This window comes from Maniola jurtina, chromosome 9 (genome assembly GCF_905333055.1).
Source record: "Maniola jurtina chromosome 9, ilManJurt1.1, whole genome shotgun sequence".
Classification (NCBI taxonomy): Eukaryota; Metazoa; Arthropoda; class Insecta; order Lepidoptera; family Nymphalidae; genus Maniola; species Maniola jurtina.
Window position 1 is genome coordinate 64,230 of NC_060037.1, and position 19,641 is coordinate 83,870.

Here is a 19,641-nt window from a genome sequence, read left to right on the forward strand (position 1 = left end):
TAGCCATTATAACCACTTTTCCATTAGTTTTACGATAAATTATAATTTTGACTTGCACCCGTGCGAAGCCGGGGCGGGCCGCTAGTTGTGCATAAATTGAAAAAAATACCCGAGTACGGAACCCTCAGTGCGCGAGTCTGACTCGCCCTTGGCCGATTTTTTGGAGCTATGACTGGTCGCTAAAGGTGTCAGGTGCTCAAGTAACAGCAATGTCATCGGACAAAACTTCAAAAGCGAAGCTCATCATGCGAGGGAGGTGCACGCAATATTTGTCTGTGGTTTCAGCGCCACACTGATTCGTGTCGATTCGTTTCTGATTTCGATTCCGAAACATCTGTTTAGAACTTTCGCTGCAAAATCATTAAATGAACTTTTAAGATTACGATAAAAGAATAATTAGTCGAAATTGGTTGTTTAAACACTGGAGTTGGAGTCGGGCGGGAGATAGAAAGAAAACTTTGTATAATTAATCACCGATCGCCCCCGACTCGATAGTAAATGTGAAAACTTGGTAATGAATTGGCCCAATGAGACGAGTGATGGAGGGCGAGAGGGGAGGGGAGGGAGGGAGGCTGAGACGAGAGGGCTCGAGGGGCGACCTTCAGTTGATTTAGTTGAATACGAGTGAGCAATTAATTAAGAATTCAAAGCGAATGCTCCGAGCTCCCGGTTTCAATGCATTTTTTTCGTAAAGTTTCCTCTTTCAATGATGTAAGCTCGTGTTTATTCTACGGAACCATCGCTAAATTAACTCATCGTTCAGCCGAAACAACATTTTGAGGGCCATATTTCACTTGAGAGTAGAATATTACTTCACTCATTTACAACCTTTTAAAACATGAAATGAAAGTTGCAAATTATTATGTAAATAATTTACGCATTCAATGTTATTCATGAAATAGAGAATATAAAGTTTACCATTTTATAACCTTTTAGTTGAACCGATTTTAGTGCAAATAAAAATTACAGTTTCTACGGATTTTCTCAAAAACCGAAATCCGCGTGGAGGAAGGCGCGGGCATCATTTTGTAAAAAAAAAGTAAAATACAGAATCTAGAATAATGTTGAATGTTATGTAGAGCAATGTTGATGTACTTACAGGGTTTTAACTAATAGAATATTTAGGTAATAAAAGTGATTCTATTCTTCCACTTAACTAAATAAAGAGCGTGTGAGAACTATGTAGTTAAAAAGATTTGAATCTTTTAAATTTCGTACCCTTAGCTAACTAGTGACCTATAGGGGCTTTAGCTTGATAACAAAAGGTATATCTAAGTGAGTTGCATCACTTTTTAACCTCCGGCCCAAAAAGAGCGGTGTTATAAGTTTGACGTGTGTATCTGTGTATCTGTCTGTGACATCGTAGCTCCTAAACTAATAAACCGATTTTAATTTTGTTTTTTTTTTGTTTGAAAGGGAGCTTGATCGGGAGTGTTCGTAGCTATAATCCAAGAAAATCGGTTCAGCCGTTTGAAATTTATCAGCTCTTTTCTAGTTACTGTAACCTTCACTTGTCGGGGGTGTTATAAATTTTTAATTTACACTTGTACAACATTTATTCAGAGCATAGGTCCGTGTAGTACCTAGTTGTCAGACGCAATATTGATGTTGCGCGTGTGTGGATACGCAAGCAAACATACTAGTCGTCGACGAGCGTCGATAGATGCTCCCGGACGACGCGCTGGACACGCGCCAGCACCACCCCCCCCCCCCCCCCCCCCCCTACCCTCCCCCCTCGGCCTTTTGTACATCCCCCCGTCACGTGACTCCTCGCATCCCTGCCCTCCTGGTGTCAAGTTGCGCGCACCGAGGGTCGTCCTTGAACAACAACTATCACCAATGTTATTACTTGTAAAACACATTTGTGTGAAACTAGTAACTCTCCCCTGCTTCGGTTGGATAGAATTTAGTGTGTCTATACACTGTAAAGCGAACCGACATGCAAATACATCATTGATGTCAATAAGTACTATATAATAAAGTAAGACTGATTTTATCTAAAGAGTAAAGACCCACTCCGGTCTTTGCACGGGTAGCTTATTACAATTTATGTAGGGATCTAAATTTAAAAAAAAATAATGTAGCCTATGTTACTCAGGCGTAATGTAGCTTTCAACTGGGGAAAGAATTTTCACATTCGGTTCAGTAGTTCCAGGGATCACCCCCTACAAATAAACTTACAAATTTTACCTCTTTATAATATTAGTATCGATTATTATTCCATAGCAAAATAACTCAAAATTTAAAAACCCCCGACACAAAAACTTCTATAAGAAAACTACAAAAGAGCTGATAACTTTCGAACGGCTGAACCGATTTTCTTCGATTATAGCTCACAACACTCTCGATCAAGCCAACTTTCAAACAAAAAAACTAAATTAAAATCGGTTCATTCGGAGCTACGATGCCACAGACAGATACACACGTCAAACATATAACACCCCTCTTTTTGGGGTTAAAAAGAACCTCTTGTTTTGCGTGACTCTCAAGTATTTCGGATTATTACATTTTTATATAGATGAAATTCTTCATTTTTAACCCCCGACCCAAAAAGAGGGGTGTTATAAGTTTGACGTGTGTATCTGTGTGTCTGTGTATCTGTGTATTTGTCTGTGGCATCGTAGCGCCTAAACGAATGAACCGATTTTAATTTAGTTTTTTTTGTTTGAAAGGTGGCTTGATCGAGAGTGTTCTTAGCTATAATCTAAAAAAATTGGTTCAGCCGTTTAAGAGTTATCAGCTCTTTTCTAGTTTTCTTGTAGAAAAGAAGGTTAGATAACCGTTAGGTTCATAATATTATGTCAATTGACAAATGTCAAGCTGTCAAGATGGACGTTGCCTAAATACATAATTATTTATTTGAAAATGATGTTTTGGAAAACTCAAATACTTTGGATCGTCGGGGGTGTTATAAATTTTTAATTTACACTTGTTCTACAACTAACCGTAAAGCCAAAGTTCAACAAACAAACTCTTGGAATCAGAACCGGTTGCCTTTAGGATTTATTCCTTGACGCGCTTCAGTGTGGAGGCGCCTTTACAGCCAAATTGTATACAGAAAGCGATTCAAATCGTCGCTCTTGAGCGCCGGAGGAGTCGTGATTGTATATTTGCAGCAAAAAGCCGACATGAAAGCTAACAATGGCTCTCATCAACGCACTTGACGCTTTGTCACAGCTCCAGATCCATAATTCATAAGATCTGACGCGGCGAGGGGCGCCTGATGAGCCCTTACACCAACTTCCACAATCGGGAGATGGACACAATGTCACCTAAATACATATCTACTTTGTGACATCATTTTATTTGCTTCTAAAAGTACTACTTAGGTATCCCGCTCCGGTCGTGCTTGGATGAGATTCTAATAAGTGAAGACAGAAAACCTACTTACATGCAAAATTTCAAGTGTGTAGACTCAGGCGGTTTGCATACTTACATTGTTGCAATACGTTGATGTATTTAGTGAGGTAATTTCCATCATAGACAAGTGCAAATTAAAAATTTATAACATCCCCGAGAAGTGAAGGTCTGTAGTAGGAAGTGACAGTAACTAGAAAAGAGCTGATAACTTTCAAACGGCTGAACCAATTTTCTTGGATTATAGCTAAGAACACTCTCGATCAAGCCACCTTTCAAACGAAAAAAAACTAAATTAAAATCGGTTCATTAGTTTAGGAGCTACGATGCCACAGACAGATACACACGTCAAACTTATGACAACCGCTTTTAGGGTCGGGGGTAAAAAAATAAGGGTTAAACTTTCTTTTTACACTTTAAAATGAAGCACTACTTAACTGAATTTTAAAAAATCACTTTATCATCCTGTAACAATTATTTTACGTAGGTAATCCTTTGAGTCGTTTAGATTAAGCTCCAAGCTAGTTCATATATAAGGTGGCAGCGGCCGCGTACGTGCTGCGGCGGGCGTGGTTCCGTACACAGAGTAGATGCGGGCGTGGACTCGGAGCCACACAGTGAATAGTACCACATACCTACAGAGGGTCCACGAAGCCCTCTACACTCGAGACAGAGCAATCGTGCTGTAACTGTGACCTAAAAGGACAAAGGAGCGACCCAAGCTTGTCTGGTTTTTTAGGATGCCAACGGGACCCTATTACTGGAACTTCGCAGTCCGTCTGTCCATGCTTCCGTTCGTCAGTTTGTCAGTGGGCTGCATCTCATGAACCGTAATAGGTAGAGAGTTGAAATTTTCACAGAATATTTATTTCCATTGTCGCTATAACAACAAATAATAAGCATTCGGGTGGGGAAATTACTCTCCAGCGCGCATGGAGACAACTCTGGGAATAGAATCCTTCCACGAAACGAGATTATGCCAATGCACCCAGAGCGACTCGTATATGGAATTAGGAGTGTCAGAGTCTTGTCTGCAAACTGGCAGGGTGTACCGCGTGGCTTTGATCATTAAAGTGGAATTTGGATCACCAACACCCCAAGAAGTGTTTCTACATAGGGTCGTCCAACCGTCATTCGTCTCGGGATCAAAGGTGTCGGACTACTGTATGTCTTTACACTGCGCTCTGTACACAGAGCACTCCACATAACTTGCAGAGCTCTCGCAGGCTCTTTGGCTCTTAATGCTATTCACACACACTGGAACCGCCTTTTGAATAACTTGTAAGGGAATTCGCATCCGAATTTCCAACATGGCGCATTGATAAATTCGTCGTGGTCGTCTGTACAAATGTTCGGACGCGATAATTTGTAGGAATCAGAGTTTTCCACCGAGAATTACCTTCATTTCACTCGCAGTTGAGCAGTCATCCAAACGGAGAGAAAGGGAAACAACCCCTTTGTGTCACATCATCTAAATAAGTTCCACCCGAATGAACGAGTAATTAAATAAATCCAGTGATTTCTTCAAAATCAAGTTCACTCCTGTGGTACACACTAATGTGGTTTTGTCTACAAATGTGAATAAAAAAACCAGCCAAGTGGGACTCAAACTCGCGCACCGAGGGTTCCGTACTCGGGTATTTTTCCGACATTTTGCACGATAAATCAAGAAAAATAAATACTGCTCGATCAGGCCACCTTTCAAACAAAAAAAAAATTCATTAGTTTAGGAGCTACGATGCCACAGACAGAACACAGATATTGTAAACCCAAGCCTCTCGAGGGAGCTGACTTGGCTCATTCGTACAGCGTTAGCACAGGCTCGCGTCAAAAGTTGTCACCTGAAGGCATATCGCAGTCGAGGCTCTACGCTATCCTCCCCCCCCCCCCCGCGCCGCCTCCCCCCTCGGGAGGGATAAATCCTGCGCTGACCCTTTTTGTGTCCCTCAGTCCTCACATAATCACTCTTGATTGTTTTATGAATTTTAAAGTCGTCCGAAACTAGTGGCCAGCAGTGGGTAGCGTGACCTGGTTTTAACGACATCAAAAATTCCGTGTACTCAGGTAAAACTTTGCCTAGGTACGTAGCTACTAATAATTATGCTTCTTGGCAGAGCGATCCAAACTGCTCTTTGCACTTGTAGTTGAACGAGTGGCTTCGAACACCGGCACACTACTGAGCACGGGTTTCCTCTCAGAATGCGAAGGATCTGGTTTTAGTCTACTGTGCTGTCAAAGTGCGAATCGGCAGATTTTACACACCTTTGAGAACATTATGGAGAACTCTCAGGCATGTATTTTCCTCACAAATCGTAATGTTTTCCTTCACCGTCAAAGCAACGCACATAAAAGTTAAAGATGCATGCCCGGGATCGAACCCCCGACCTCCCGAACAGGAGGCGGACGTCTTAACCACTAGGCTATCACACTCTTAGATCAATATCGTACAAGTTTTACTTAGCAAGCGTGTGTAGTTCAAGTCTTTGCCAAACCACTCCATGGTGTATCAATAAGTGCTCCTGTATCCTGAGAGTGTGCGAGGGGGTGATGGGGGTGATGGAGGGGGTGATGGGGGTGATGGAGGGGGTGGTGGGGGGTGGTACGAAGGTAAAAGAAGCGGCTGGGTTACTCCGGGTCAGCGCGCTGTAATGCGCTCATTAATTAGTCTGCATCAGTGAAGCTGCTCTTCGCTACATCGCCAGCTTCATGCGACACTGTTCTATTATGCGCTACCCAATGCTCTGATAATGGTAGTATGGATACGCTGTCGTTTTCTGCATTAGAAGATTAGTTTAAAGAAGACACACATTATAAAGTAATATTAAATTCTACAATCACTTTATCAGATTACATTACACGGAAAGAATAGCTGGTAGCTCTATTTTCATAGTTCTGATATCTAGTCTTCCAGAAAATGAGGAATAACCACAGCTGTCATAGGTAGGTTTGATACGTCTAGGTTTTTAACCCCCGACCCAAAAAGAGGGGTGTTATAAGTTTGACGTGTGTATCTGTGTATCTGTGTATCTGTGTATCTGTGTGTCTGTGTATCTGTGTATCTGTGTATCTGTGTATCTGTGTATCTGTGTATCTGTCTGTGGCCTCGTAGCGCCTAAACGAATGAACCGATTTTAATTTAGTTTTTTTTGTTTGAAAGGTGGCTTGATCGAGAGTGTTCTTAGCTATAATCCAAAAAAATTGGTTCAGCCGTTTGGAAGTTATCAGCTCTTTTCTGGTTTTCTTATTACTTTTATCCCAGGACCACCAGAGGTTACGTATTTTCTGACACAGGAAATATGTACGATTGAGTAGTGTTAGTAAGTACTAAGAAAGCATGCCTAGCCTACGTGCTAGCTTGCTTAGACGCCAATGCCAGATGCCAATTTTCAGGTATCTGATAATCAAGGTACATAAAAACATTACTTACCTCACGTAAATTCGCCAAACTGATTTTTACGTATATTTTAAGCAATATCCTTAAAAATATGTCGCCAATACTCCCAGACACTTCCCGCGTCGGCCGTATTGCTTTGCAGACGCTTCAAAGCTCCCAAAATAAGTAATTACTTAACTGCACGTAAATTCTGATGCTCCATTTTTATATATGTCCACCAGACAACTATTTAAAAACCTTTTACAAGAAGACAGACCGATCCAGAGGGCCAATCATCCCCTAAATTCAATTTTAATGCCTCTGTGGGTTTGAGCGCGAGGGCATCATTATCTACGCGCATGAGACTGAGTAAGACATGTATTAGGATATATTGACTTCTCTCTCACTCTCTTATAGTTTACTTATGTCAATTAATTATTAATATTAAAAAAAAACCTGCTAAAAATTAAAAAAATTGGAGAATTTACGTGAGGTAAGTAATGTTTTTATGTACCTTGATTACCTGATACCTGAAAATTGGCCGTCTAAGCAAGCTAGCAGGTCTGTAGGCATGCGTTCTTAGTACATAGTAACACTACTCAATCGTCCACATTTCGTTCGTCAGAAAATACGTGACGGCTGGTGGCCCTGGGATCTTTCACTATTGTAACAGAGGTTCATAATATTATGTCAATTGGCAAATGTCAATTTGTCAAGATGGACGTTGCCTAGATACATAATTATTTATTTGAAAATATTGTTTTGGAAAACTCCGATACTTTGGATCGTAGGCGCGGAGTTTCTAATTTATAAAATATTATAATCACAGTTAAACGAGAAAACATCAATTCAATTATAATATCCAACAGTCAACCAAAGGCCACGAACAATCAACCCAAACCCAAACCATAGTCAAACTATTTTTAGGGTTCAGTAGGTATCTGTAGAAAAAAAAAGATGTTGTAGGTAGCCTCGACTGTTGTAGTCGCGTAGGTGTGCATGGCACCATTAAATATCGTAGGAGGCGATGACCCTCCGCGCGGCTGAGGTTCCCGCATCGTAGTCGCTTTGTCGCGCAGGTTTGGATGATGCATTAGGCGCACCTTCTTTTTATTTTATCTGCTTGAACTCAGCTTATTTACTTTGACAAAATACGTTTAAAATTCATCATCATCAGGATCAACCCATCGCCGGCTCACTACTGAGCACAAGTCTCCTCTCAGAATGAGAAACTACCACACTGGCGAAGCACGTATTGGCACACCTCACGCACCTTTGAGGGAGCATTATGGCCAACTCTCAAGCATGCAGGTTTCCTGAAGGAAAACTCCTTCACCACTTCGTTGTCTGTTTGTGTGTCCGTCTGTCGCATCTTTCAAGAGAATCAAAACTTATAAATTGGGTACTTCCCGTTTACGTAGAATCATGAAAGGCAGGTAGCAATATCTTATAGCCCAAGCACTCTACTCCTGTGGCCCAAGTAAAGAGAAAAATCCGACAACTGAATTGTCATTACATAAAAAAAAACTTGTACGGAACTCTTCATGTGTGAGGCAGACTCGCACTTGACCGATTTTTGAAAGTTATGTCAAATAAAAATTTGACATGCAATAACAAACAAAATGAAATACAAGCCACTTTATTCCTTATTTCATCGGGTGAAAGTCGATTTCAATTTAATCGTAGGTATATCTTGAAAAGCGAACTATTATACGACTACGTAAAATGGGTACATTTTTAAAGCAACGACATGTTAGAAACAGATACTTCGTTTTGGTCGTGTTAAACTATGTGAGTCATTCAGATAATTCTTGATTTAGTGATGTTCGGTCAAAAATATTTCATGGAACGTATAATTAACATAACATTGATGTTACTTTTGAAGAGATATTAGCTGCCTTATTGGATTTATATTATTATAGAAATTGGGTTTTAGAATGGCACAAATAAACGGTAATTTTATGAATAAAGTTTAAAAAGCGTGAAATAAAAATTAAATTAAAAATTTAAAAAAACCCCCGACACATAAACCTCTAAAAAGTAAAAAAATAATAGGTAAATATGTATGGGCCCTTTAAGAATAGTATAAATAGTAAAGTTTTTATCCAAGCGTTCGTTGCGTCGGGGGACCGCTAAAGACTATTCTTTCTACAACAGATGACTTTCATGGTTTATCATAGGTAGCGGTCCCCTGGCGCAACGAGCGCTTGGATAAAAACTTTACTATTTATACTATTCTTAAAGGGCCCATACATATTTACCTATTATTTTTTTACTTTTTAGAGGTTTATGTGTCGGGGGTTTTTTTAAATTTTTAATTTAATTTTTTATGTTAACCAATAATAAATCAAACTCAATCAGTACCGCAATAAAACCCTTTCATAAGGAATTTTATACAATGAATTAGTATTATCGTTAAAGCAACGTTTACGTTTTTTAACCCCCGACCCAAAAAGAGGGGTGTTATAAGTTTGACGTGTGTATCTGTGTATCTGTGTGTCTGTGTATCTGTGTATCTGTGTATCTGTCTGTGGCATCGTAGCGCCTAAACGAATGAACTGATTTTAATTTAGTTTTTTTTGTTTGAAAGGTGGCTTGATCGAGAGTGTTCTTAGCTATAATCTAAAAAAATTGGTTCAGCCGTTTAAGAGTTATCAGCTCTTTTCTAGTTTTCTTGTAGAATAGAAGGTTAGATAACCGTTAGGTTCATAATATTATGTCAATTGACAAATGTCAAGCTGTCAAGATGGACGTTGCCTAAATACATAATTATTTATTTGAAAATGATGTTTTGGCAAACTCAAATACTTTGGATCGTCGGGGGTGTTATAAATTTTTAATTTACACTTGTTATAAACGGTTTAACAGCAGTCCGCATTTCCCGGTTGAATCTTAAGTTGTGCAATCAATCAACTATTCTGTTCCGCTAAGCTTTTTAAACGGAAAGTTTTCTCCCCGGGCGGCGCGGTGGGTCGAGATCGAATTAATTGAACAACTGGTGTTGTGCCGTTTTAGTGCAGCTCACCGAATCCAGGTGACGTCAGAGCGACGACGGTGATGCAGAGGAGAACTTTTAACGATCTATTACACGAAACTTGTTGATACCGGGAGATTTGCAGCCGAAGATTCCAGGAAATATTATGATTACACTAAAAATACCTAGATATGAATATTTCTGAATATTTCACATGTCATTCCACATATATTCAGATACTAATGTTATGGAAACCTCCAAGTTATCCCGCTTCCATCTTAGATTGTATCACTTACCATCGGGTGAGATTGCAGTCAATGGCTAAATTGTGTCAGAATAAATAAATAAATAAACTATAAAGCTGCTACGCTGTGAGGAGATCAAAGCATCTACGAAACTATGTGTCCATTTTTACTAATGCTAAGCGTTTTGCTAAAAATAAAGGTTCCTTTTTAGGGTTCCGTAGCCAAATGGCAAAAAACGGAACCCTTATAGATTCGTCAAGTCTGTCTGTCTGTCCGTCCGTATGTCACAGCCACTTTTTTCCGAAACTATAAGACCTATACTGTTGAAACTTAGTAAATAGATGTATTCTGTGAACCGCATTAAGACTTTCACACAAAATTAGAAAAAAAAAACAAAAAATTTTGGGGGTCCCCATACTTAGAACTGAAACTCAAAATATTTTTTTCATCAAACCCATACGTGTGGGGTATCAATGAATAGATCTTCAAAATTGATATTGAGGTTTTTAATATCATTTTTTCATCAAGAGATTGATAAAACTAAAAAAAAAAATGATGTACATAACCATACAAACTTCCATCGAAAATTGGTTTGAACGTAGATCTAGTCAGTAGTTTGATTTATCGTGCAAAAGCAAAATGTTGGAAAAAATACCCGAGTACGGAACCCTCAGTGCGCAAAGTCTGACTCGCACTTGGCCGGTTTTTCTTTTTGAGGCACGGAACCCTTGAATGGTGGGTCAACCTTTATATTATTACTCTATCCTACGACGTTTCCTTTCTCTCCTTGAAGATACTTCGCGCAGTTGTAGGAATAGGAAGCTGTATTGAGTGAGGTCTATAATTGGAGAGAAGGAATTGCTGTTAGTTGTTAATTAATTAAATGACTGCAGCAAACAGCATTATGTTCAGAAAGTCAAATACAAATCTTTTCTACGAACAACTTTTCCCGATTTGAAAGAGCTTTTAAAACTCTACTTTTGAATGGAGAGCATTTTTATTTTCTGTATTTTATATTTCCGCGGATCCGACCAATTCAGTTCATTTGAGTGGCGGGAAGTGGGGCGGAACCCGACCTTGGCGCGGCGTTGTTTCTAGGTTAGCGTTCGTACGAATTTATTAGGGTTCTTTACCCGAAGGATGCCAACGGGACCCTATCACTAAACATCCACTGTTCGTTCGTCCGTTTGTGTGTCAGCGGGCTGTATCTCGTGAACCGTAATAGGTAATGAATTGAAATTTTCCCAGAATGCCGCCGTAACAACAATTGATAACAAGTGTAAATTAAAAATTTATAACACCCCCGACAAGTGAAGGTTACAGTAACTAGAAAAAAGCTGATAGCTTTCAAACGGCTGAACCGATTTTTTTGGATTATAGCTAAGAACACTCTCGATCAAGCCACCTTTCAAACAAAAAAAAACTAAATTAAAATCGGTTCATTCGTTTAGGCGCTACGGTGCCACAGACAGATACACAGATACACAGATACACAGACACACAGATACACACGTCAAACTTATAACACCCCTCTTTTTGGGTCGGGGGTTAAAAAATTCAGAATGCTAATTCAAATAATTTTTTTTTTTACGATGGTACAGAAACCATACGGCCGATTTTTATTATTTCAGCCAATTATAAACTATTAGTTCCGAAGGTTTTAACTACAGGCTAATTTCAGGCCACAAGTAGGTCAAATAATAATCAAATTGATTCACTAGCTTTTACCCTCGAATCGATTTTCATAATCTTCGTATGTATAGACAGGGATACAAACGAACTCCAGTTACGTAACAGCTGAACTGGCTCCAACATTAGGTAGCCGCATACAGCGTGACCTACTGCCCCACAGCGCGTGTAGGTCCCGGGAGCCGGCGGCCGGCGGGTGAATAATTCAGCGACGGCGGCCGCGCGGCTGCTCCCCGGACCTCGCCAGTGACGCGGGTACCTCGCTTGTTGCCTAAAACATTGATATACTAGCTGATGCCCGCGACTTCATTCCCGTGGATATAGGTTTTTAAAGATCCCGTGGGACTTCACTGATTTTCCGGAAAAAAGTAGCCTATGTGTCAATCCAGGGTATAATCTATCTCCATTCCATATTTTTAACCGACTTCCAAAAAAGGAGGAGGTTCTCAATTCGTCGGGATCTTTTTTTTTTTTTTATGTATGTTCCCCGATTACTCAAAGACCCCTGGTCCGATTTGGAAATTTTTTTTTTGTTTGAAAGGGTATACTGTGCAGGTGGTCCCATATAAATTTGGTGAAGATCTGATGAATATCTTCGGAGATGGAGAACAGAACTCCTCAATGGATAAGAGCAAATTGCTCGCGATCACTGTAATAGCTTAGTAAACAGTAGGGTTTTAACTGGGCATAGCATATTATAGTACAGTGGGGCCACTAAAAATTGTGAAATAAAAAATTTTCAAAAGAAAAATAAAACCGACTTCAAAAACCAAAAACACTAAAAAGTAGAAAATAATTTTTGTTTAGCTACACATGTAATGTACCTAGGTATGAAGTCGGGCGAGCTTCACTCTTGGATTTCTAATTTTGTTTTAATATGCTCGCTCGACTTCATACCTAGGTACATTACATGTGTAGCTAAACAAAAATTATTTTCTACTTTTTAGTGTTTTTGGTTTTTGAAGTCGGTTTTATTTTTCTTTTGAAAATTTTTTAGCTAAATCCGTCGAGTAGTTTTTGCGTGAAAGAGTAACAAGCATCCATATATCCATCCATACATACAAACTTTCGAATTTATAATAGAATTGTATAGAATACAATAGATTTTTATTCAAGTAAACTTTTACAGTGTTAAAATAAAATCGTCAAATAATTTACCACTGGTCGGAATGCCGTTTCTGCCGAGAAGAACCAGCAAGAAACTCTTTTTAACCAACTTCCAAAAAAGGAGGAGGTTCTCAATTCGTCGGGATCTTTTTTTTTTTTTTTTTATGTATGTTCCCCGATTACTCAAAGACCCCTGGACCGATTTGGAAAATTTTTTTTTTGTTTGAAAGGGTATACTGTGCAGGTGGTCCCATATAAATTTGGTGAAGATCTGATGAATATCTTCGGAGATGAAGAACAGAACTCCTCAATGGATAGGAGCAAATTGCTCGCGATCAGTGTAATAGCTTAGTAAACAGTAGGGTTTTAACTGGGCACAGCATATTATAGTACAGTGGGGCCACTAAAAATTGTGAAATAAAAAATTTTCAAAAGAAAAATAAAACCGACTTCAAAAACGACAAACACTAAAAAGTAAAAAATAACTTTTGTTTAGCTACACGTGTAATGCACCTAGGTATGAAGTCGGGCGAGCTTCACTCTTGGATTTCTAATTTTGTTTTAATATGCTCGCTCGACTTCATACCTAGGTGCATTACACGTGTAGCTAAACAAAAGTTATTTTTTACTTTTTAGTGTTTGTCGTTTTTGAAGTCGGTTTTATTTTTTAACCCCCGACCCAAAAAGAGGGGTGTTATAAGTTTGACGTGTGTATCTGTGTATCTGTGTGTCTGTGTATCTGTGTATCTGTGTATCTGTCTGTGGCATCGTAGCGCCTAAACGAATGAACCGATTTTAGTTTAGTTTTTTTTGTTTGAAAGGTGGCTTGATCGAGAGTGTTCTTAGCTATAATCTAAAAAAATTGGTTCAGCCGTTTAAGAGTTATCAGCTCTTTTCTAGTTTTCTTGTAGAAAAGAAGGTTAGATAACCGTTAGGTTTTTAATATTATGTCAACAGACAAATGTCAAGCTGTCAAGATGGACGTTGCCTAAATACATAATTATTTATTTGAAAATGATGTTTTGGAAAACTCAAATACTTTGGATCATCGGGGGTGTTATAAATTTTTAATTTACACTTGTTCAATTGTACAATTACATTATATTCAATATTAGTAGGATAATTACTAAGATAATTACTAACACGAAGGCAATGTATCATTCCTCAAAAGACGTAATACAGCTTACGTCGTAGCTACAGCTACAGAAACACGTACCACATTTTGTCTGCCAAGGTGTATGACCTTTGGGTCTAAAACTTTTATGCGTCGTATAGAAGCAGGCGTTACTTTGTGTAAGTCCGTGATATATAAGGTCCACATTTCCTTCTTCAAAAAACACAATCGTCTTACCGTAAATTGTATTAGCCGCTAACATCTCGTTCCTCGTTCACATCACGCGAGAGCTCAGCTGCCACCCGACGACGCAGCATCCCATCTACACAGCGAGATGAATGCCTGGCCACGGAACCAGGGCGCGGAGCAATCTATCGGAAGGGAAAATACACACGTGTGGAAACTAGGACGAGTTATTTTGACGTGCCATCTATTGTGCGTTTGATAGAAAATGTGAATGATGGAAATTAAATTCAATATTACCACATTATTGTCTTTCCATGTGAGCAATAATAAATAATATGTAAAGTAACCTTGGAAAAACTGAAATGAAATATTATGAATGAACAACTTGCTTAAGTAATTCGCTAAAATAGACAATAGTGCAAAGTTCAAACTTTGCAATTGTGCATTGTACAGTCCTTTTTTAACCCCCGACCCAAAAAGAGGGGCGTTATAAGTTTGACGTGTGTATCTGTGTATCTGTTTGTGGCATCGTAGCTCCTAAAGTAATGAACCGATTTTAATTTAGTTTTTTTTTTTGTTTGAAAGGTGGCTTGATCGAGAGTGTTCTTAGCTATAATCCAAGAAAATCGGTTCAGCCGTTTGAAAGTTATCAGCTCTTTTCTAGCTACCTGTAACCTTCACTTGTCGGGGGTGTTATGAATTTTTAATTTACACTTGTGCATGACACAGACAGTTTTCGAGATTAATCTAAAGAAATGCACGATAAGGGCGTTTCGCTTTTCAGTCAGTGAATCCGAAAAAACGTTTCGTGAAAGTTGATGAAAAGTAAACAAGTTGGGGAGCCAATATTGAACGTTAACGATAAGAGGTCTCACGACGCGAGGGAAGGTAACCGGTTTTCTGGCACGATCACCTCTTTGTAATCAGCCCATTAACTTGGAATCATGTTTTTCTTTATATAATGAACTGCTTCACAAATATAACTTAAGTACATGCTTTAACGGTGAAAGAAAACATTGTAAGAAACCTGAATACCTGAGAGTTTTCTATAATATTGTCAGAAGGGTGAAAACTGTGAAGTATGTAAATACGCATTTGGGAAAATCCATGTCATTGTGAGCGAAATCCCGTACTCAGTAGTGGGCTGGCGACGGGTTGAGATGATGAAACATTTATTTAGATTGCATAATTCAGATTTTGAATTTTGATCCAATGCGCTGTCGTATAAATATCAGTATAATGACAGATTTAATTGAAACAGAGCCTGTCAAGTGGCCACCAGTGGGCCCTCGCATATTTATACAAGGTGATAGCTAATGTCGGTAACATCAGGGCAAGCTGAGATGAATTAATTTTTTTTTCAAACAAAAACTTTAAATTAAAATCGGTTCATTCGTTTAGGAGCTACGATGCCACAGACAGATACACAAACACACAGATACACACGTCAAACTTATAACACCCCTCTTTTTGGGTCGGGGGTTAATGAAATACAAGTATAGATGTTGTTTTCGACTTTAAGCTAATACAGAAAGATTTTTCCCCGTCGCTGCATTGCTCCAATTAACACGATACATTTTTCTATACCGATAAAAATATCCATATTTTTTTAATTCAGAGCTCAAAAATGTTTCCTCACGGAATATATTATGACGTCAGAACATATTCAATTCAACGAAATACTACACGAGCAACGCATGAAAAAGGAAAAATATTGATACATAAAAATGTTTGCGAGGAAAAAAAGCGCGCAAGTCATCCCAAGGTAGGGTCACCACTCGCCAGGTCTAAATGTAAAATATGCTGTCCTCTGGTTATACAGAAAATAACTTGAAATCGTGAAGATTTAAACATCAAGTACTATTTTAAGTATGACGTGTGTATCTATGTATCTGTCTGTGACATGGTAGCTCCTAAACTAATTAACAAATTTTAATTTAGTTTTTTTGTTTAAAAGGTGGCTTAATCGAGAGTGTTCTTAGCTATTATCCAAGAAAATCGGTTCAGCCGTTTGAAAGTTATCAGCTCTTTTCTAGTTACTGTAAGCTTCACTTGTTCTTTTCAATTTCACTGTAATTTTTAACCCCCGACCCAAAAAGAGGGGTGTTATAAGTTTGACGTGTGTATCTGTGTATCTGTGTGTCTGTGTATCTGTGTGTCTGTGTATCTGTGTATCTGTGTATCTGTGTATCTGTGTATCTGTCTGTGGCATCGTAGCGCCTAAACGAATGAACCGATTTTAATTTAGTTTTTTTTGTTTGAAAGGTGGCTTGATCGAGAGTGTTCTTAGCTATAATCCAAAAAAATTGGTTCAGCCGTTTAAGAGTTATCAGCTCTTTTCTAGTTTTCTTGTAGAAAAGAAGGTTACATAACCGTTAGGTTCATAATATTATGTCAATTGACAAATGTCAAGCTGTCAAGATGGACGTTGCCTAGATATACATAATTATTTATTTGAAAATGATTTGTCGGGGGTGTTGAAAATTTTTAATTTACACTTGTGTTTAATTTCATTGTAATTTTGTATGTAATTTTATTAATCACGTAGAGAAACTCCAAGCACAGATCTCTCTATTACACCTATCCCATAGGTATATCCGTACCATGGCACGAATCCACGTTGTCATTACTACACGCACTGTTCGAAGGCTTCGGTGTTCAAGCACTGAGGAATTTCGGACGAGAAGAGATCTCGAATCTCGAGGAAAGCTGCAGTGTGGTAACAGTGCGTGCCATACATCACGACACACACCTCGGAATACTTTGTATCAGCGCATAAAGTCCAGCTTCCGGGACTCGAGGACGTTTCCTCTCAGTCAGATACGACGCAATATATACTTATCTCAACAATGTAGCTAAACACACATACGATTCCTCGGGTTCTATTTATGTTCTCTGTTGTTTTTAACCCCCGACCCGAAAAGAGGGGTGTTATAAGTTTGATGTGTGTATCGATGTATCTGTCTGTGGCATCGTAGCTACTAAACTAATGAACCGATTTTAATTTAGTTTTTTTTTTGTTTAAAAGGTGGCTTGATCGAGAGTGTTCATCGGTTCAGCCGTTTGAAAGTTATCAACTCTTTTCTAGTTACTGTAACCTTCACTTGTCGGGGGTGTTATAAATTTTTAATTTACACTTGTCTAAGATGTGACCTGAATTTATATTTTTCTTTTCTGAAATATATGCGTTGTAAGCATGTTGTTAGCAATTGATTAATATCACCGGAGTGAAGGAAAACGTGATTGAACCTGCATCCATGAGAGTTCTCCATAATGTTCTCAAAGGTGTGTGAAGTCTGCCAATTCGCCCTGGGCCAGGGTGGAACCTTAAGTATAGCCTTTTAACCCTTCTCATACTAAGAGAACTGTACTCAGTAATGGACCGGTTGGTCATAATGATTATGGCCTAATAATAAACATTTTCATGTACGTTTCGGTCTAAGGTTGGTCTACCAAAACCGACAAGATAAAGCTTTATGTCGCCTTCCCGTGATGCGCCAGAAACACTTGTGCAAAAGTCGTGTCGTGCAAAGGCTGTAACTCGCTAACCGACCTCGCTGGCAGTGCTCCACGTGTGCAGGTATACAGGTATACTCCACACGTGCATGCATATGAAATGAACTCGCCTACATTTGTATTTTATTTTGCGAAAGTTCCCGGCGCAAGTAGTTCCGCTTTAAAAGCTCGCTGGGGTTTAGTTCAACTGGGTGAGAATAACTGCATTTTTAATAACTACCAGCTAACGAGCTTAAGCTCGTGACCCTGCACCCCTGCACCCCTGCACCCCTAGACCCCTGACCTCTGCAACTACCTAGTTTTTGAAACGTTTCGAAAGTTGTCTTTGTACTTTGCAGTCAATAAAATGTTATCTGAACGCAAATAAAGGTTTGTGCTTTGACTGGAGACTGTCTATTGTATTCTCGGTCATTACTTTGCTGACATTATTTAAAATGAAAGAAATAAAAATAATAAGATACAATTTTTGAAGAACCTTTTATTATATTTTTAACCCCCGACCCAAAAAGAGGGGTGTTATTTGTACCTACCGTGAAAAACGGTGCAAATTATGTCGCTTTCGGCAGTAAAATGAAATAATTATGTACTGAGTAGGTACATATTTAAAAAATTCTGTGAAATATGACATTCTTTGAAAGAAATTATTGTTCTTATAGATATTAACAATACCAGTGCCACTCGGGATTATACAATGATTTTTAACCCCCGACCCAAAAATAGGGGTGTTATAAGTTTGACGTGTGTATCTGTATATCTGTCTGTGGCATCGTAGCGCCTAAACGAATGAAACGATTTTAATTTACTTTTTTTTGTTTGAAAGGTGGCTTGATCGAGAGTGTTCTTAGCTATAATCCAAAAAAATTGGTTCAGCCGTTTAAGAGTTATCAGCTCTTTTCTAGTTTTCTTGTAGAAAAGAAGGTTAGATAACCGTTAGGTTCATAATATTATGTCAATTGACAAATGTCAAGCTGTCAAGATGGACGTTGCCTTGATACATAATTATTTATTTGAAAATGATGTTTTGGAAAACTCAGATACTTTGGATCGTAGGCGCGGAATAGTCCAAGAAAATCGGTTCAGGCGTTTGAAAGTTATCAGGTCTTTTCTAGTTACTTTAACCTTCACTTGTCGGGGGTGTTATAAATTTTTAATTTACACTTGTAACTTAGGTAGTTCCAAATCTGTACATCTATTTAAAAATTATGGCGAAATTCTACGTACACACATATTATTATTATGAACCCTGAAACCCTATACCTACTTTTTTTTGTGGGGAAATTAATGCGGTAATTATTTACAGGTCTGTAAAGGTTTGACGCAAGGCCGAGACATCCCTGAAGAAGCGCGTCAATAAACCTGATCGATGATCGGCTTTCCTTACCACGTCCCCCCCTCCCCCCCTCTTCCTATACCTGCCCCCAGCAGAGCACCGGAGTCGCTGGAGACCGGAGAGCCGACGTGACCGTAATAACTTGCTAACTTTGAGGCATCTCACCGGGTACCTACCTACTACCCCATACCTCCTCGATACCGCGAGAGCAGGGAACATAAATACAGATAGATGAAACCTGTGTGAGCCTCCTTGGTAGAAACTACACTATTTTGTGTAAAAATAACATTTATTTATAACAAATTTTAATAAAAAAAAATTAAAACAAAAAAGTATTTAGAAAATGGCGCCACACGTAACAAAGACTTCGACATAATATAGAAGCAGGCGTTACTTTGCAGAAGTCCATGGTATACAAGGAATTACAGATTAATATCGCACGCTGCACCTTGTACCATACAGAATAATTGAACTAAGTTTTGGTTCCTTGTTGATAACATTGTGTCAGTCAGTTAGTATAGTACATCGACGAAATGTTCCAAAAGCCCAAGATAATAATGTCGCACTGATTGTGCTCGGCCAACTGAACAATATCTACGACGAAATGTGCTGAGTGGTACCTGACAGAGCTAATATTTTGTCTACCTCAGGGAAACCCCTCAGCGCGTACATTAGAGTTACTAAAATGATATGCTCTACATATCTGCTTACATATGGGCAAAGCTTAACTAACTACGGCCATTGTCAGCA

At 38.9% G+C, this 19,641-nt stretch overlaps 1 long non-coding RNA gene across 1 annotated transcript; it reads left to right on the plus strand.

The window, feature by feature from the left end:
* Positions 1-1,057: 1,057 nt before the first annotated feature.
* On the plus strand, positions 1,058-19,330 carry LOC123868111. The gene is made up of 3 exons (XR_006796589.1): positions 1,058-1,070; positions 4,375-4,381; positions 19,276-19,330. It is a non-coding gene; the product is annotated as an uncharacterized LOC123868111 (long non-coding RNA).
* The last annotated feature ends 311 nt before the right edge of the window (positions 19,331-19,641 follow it).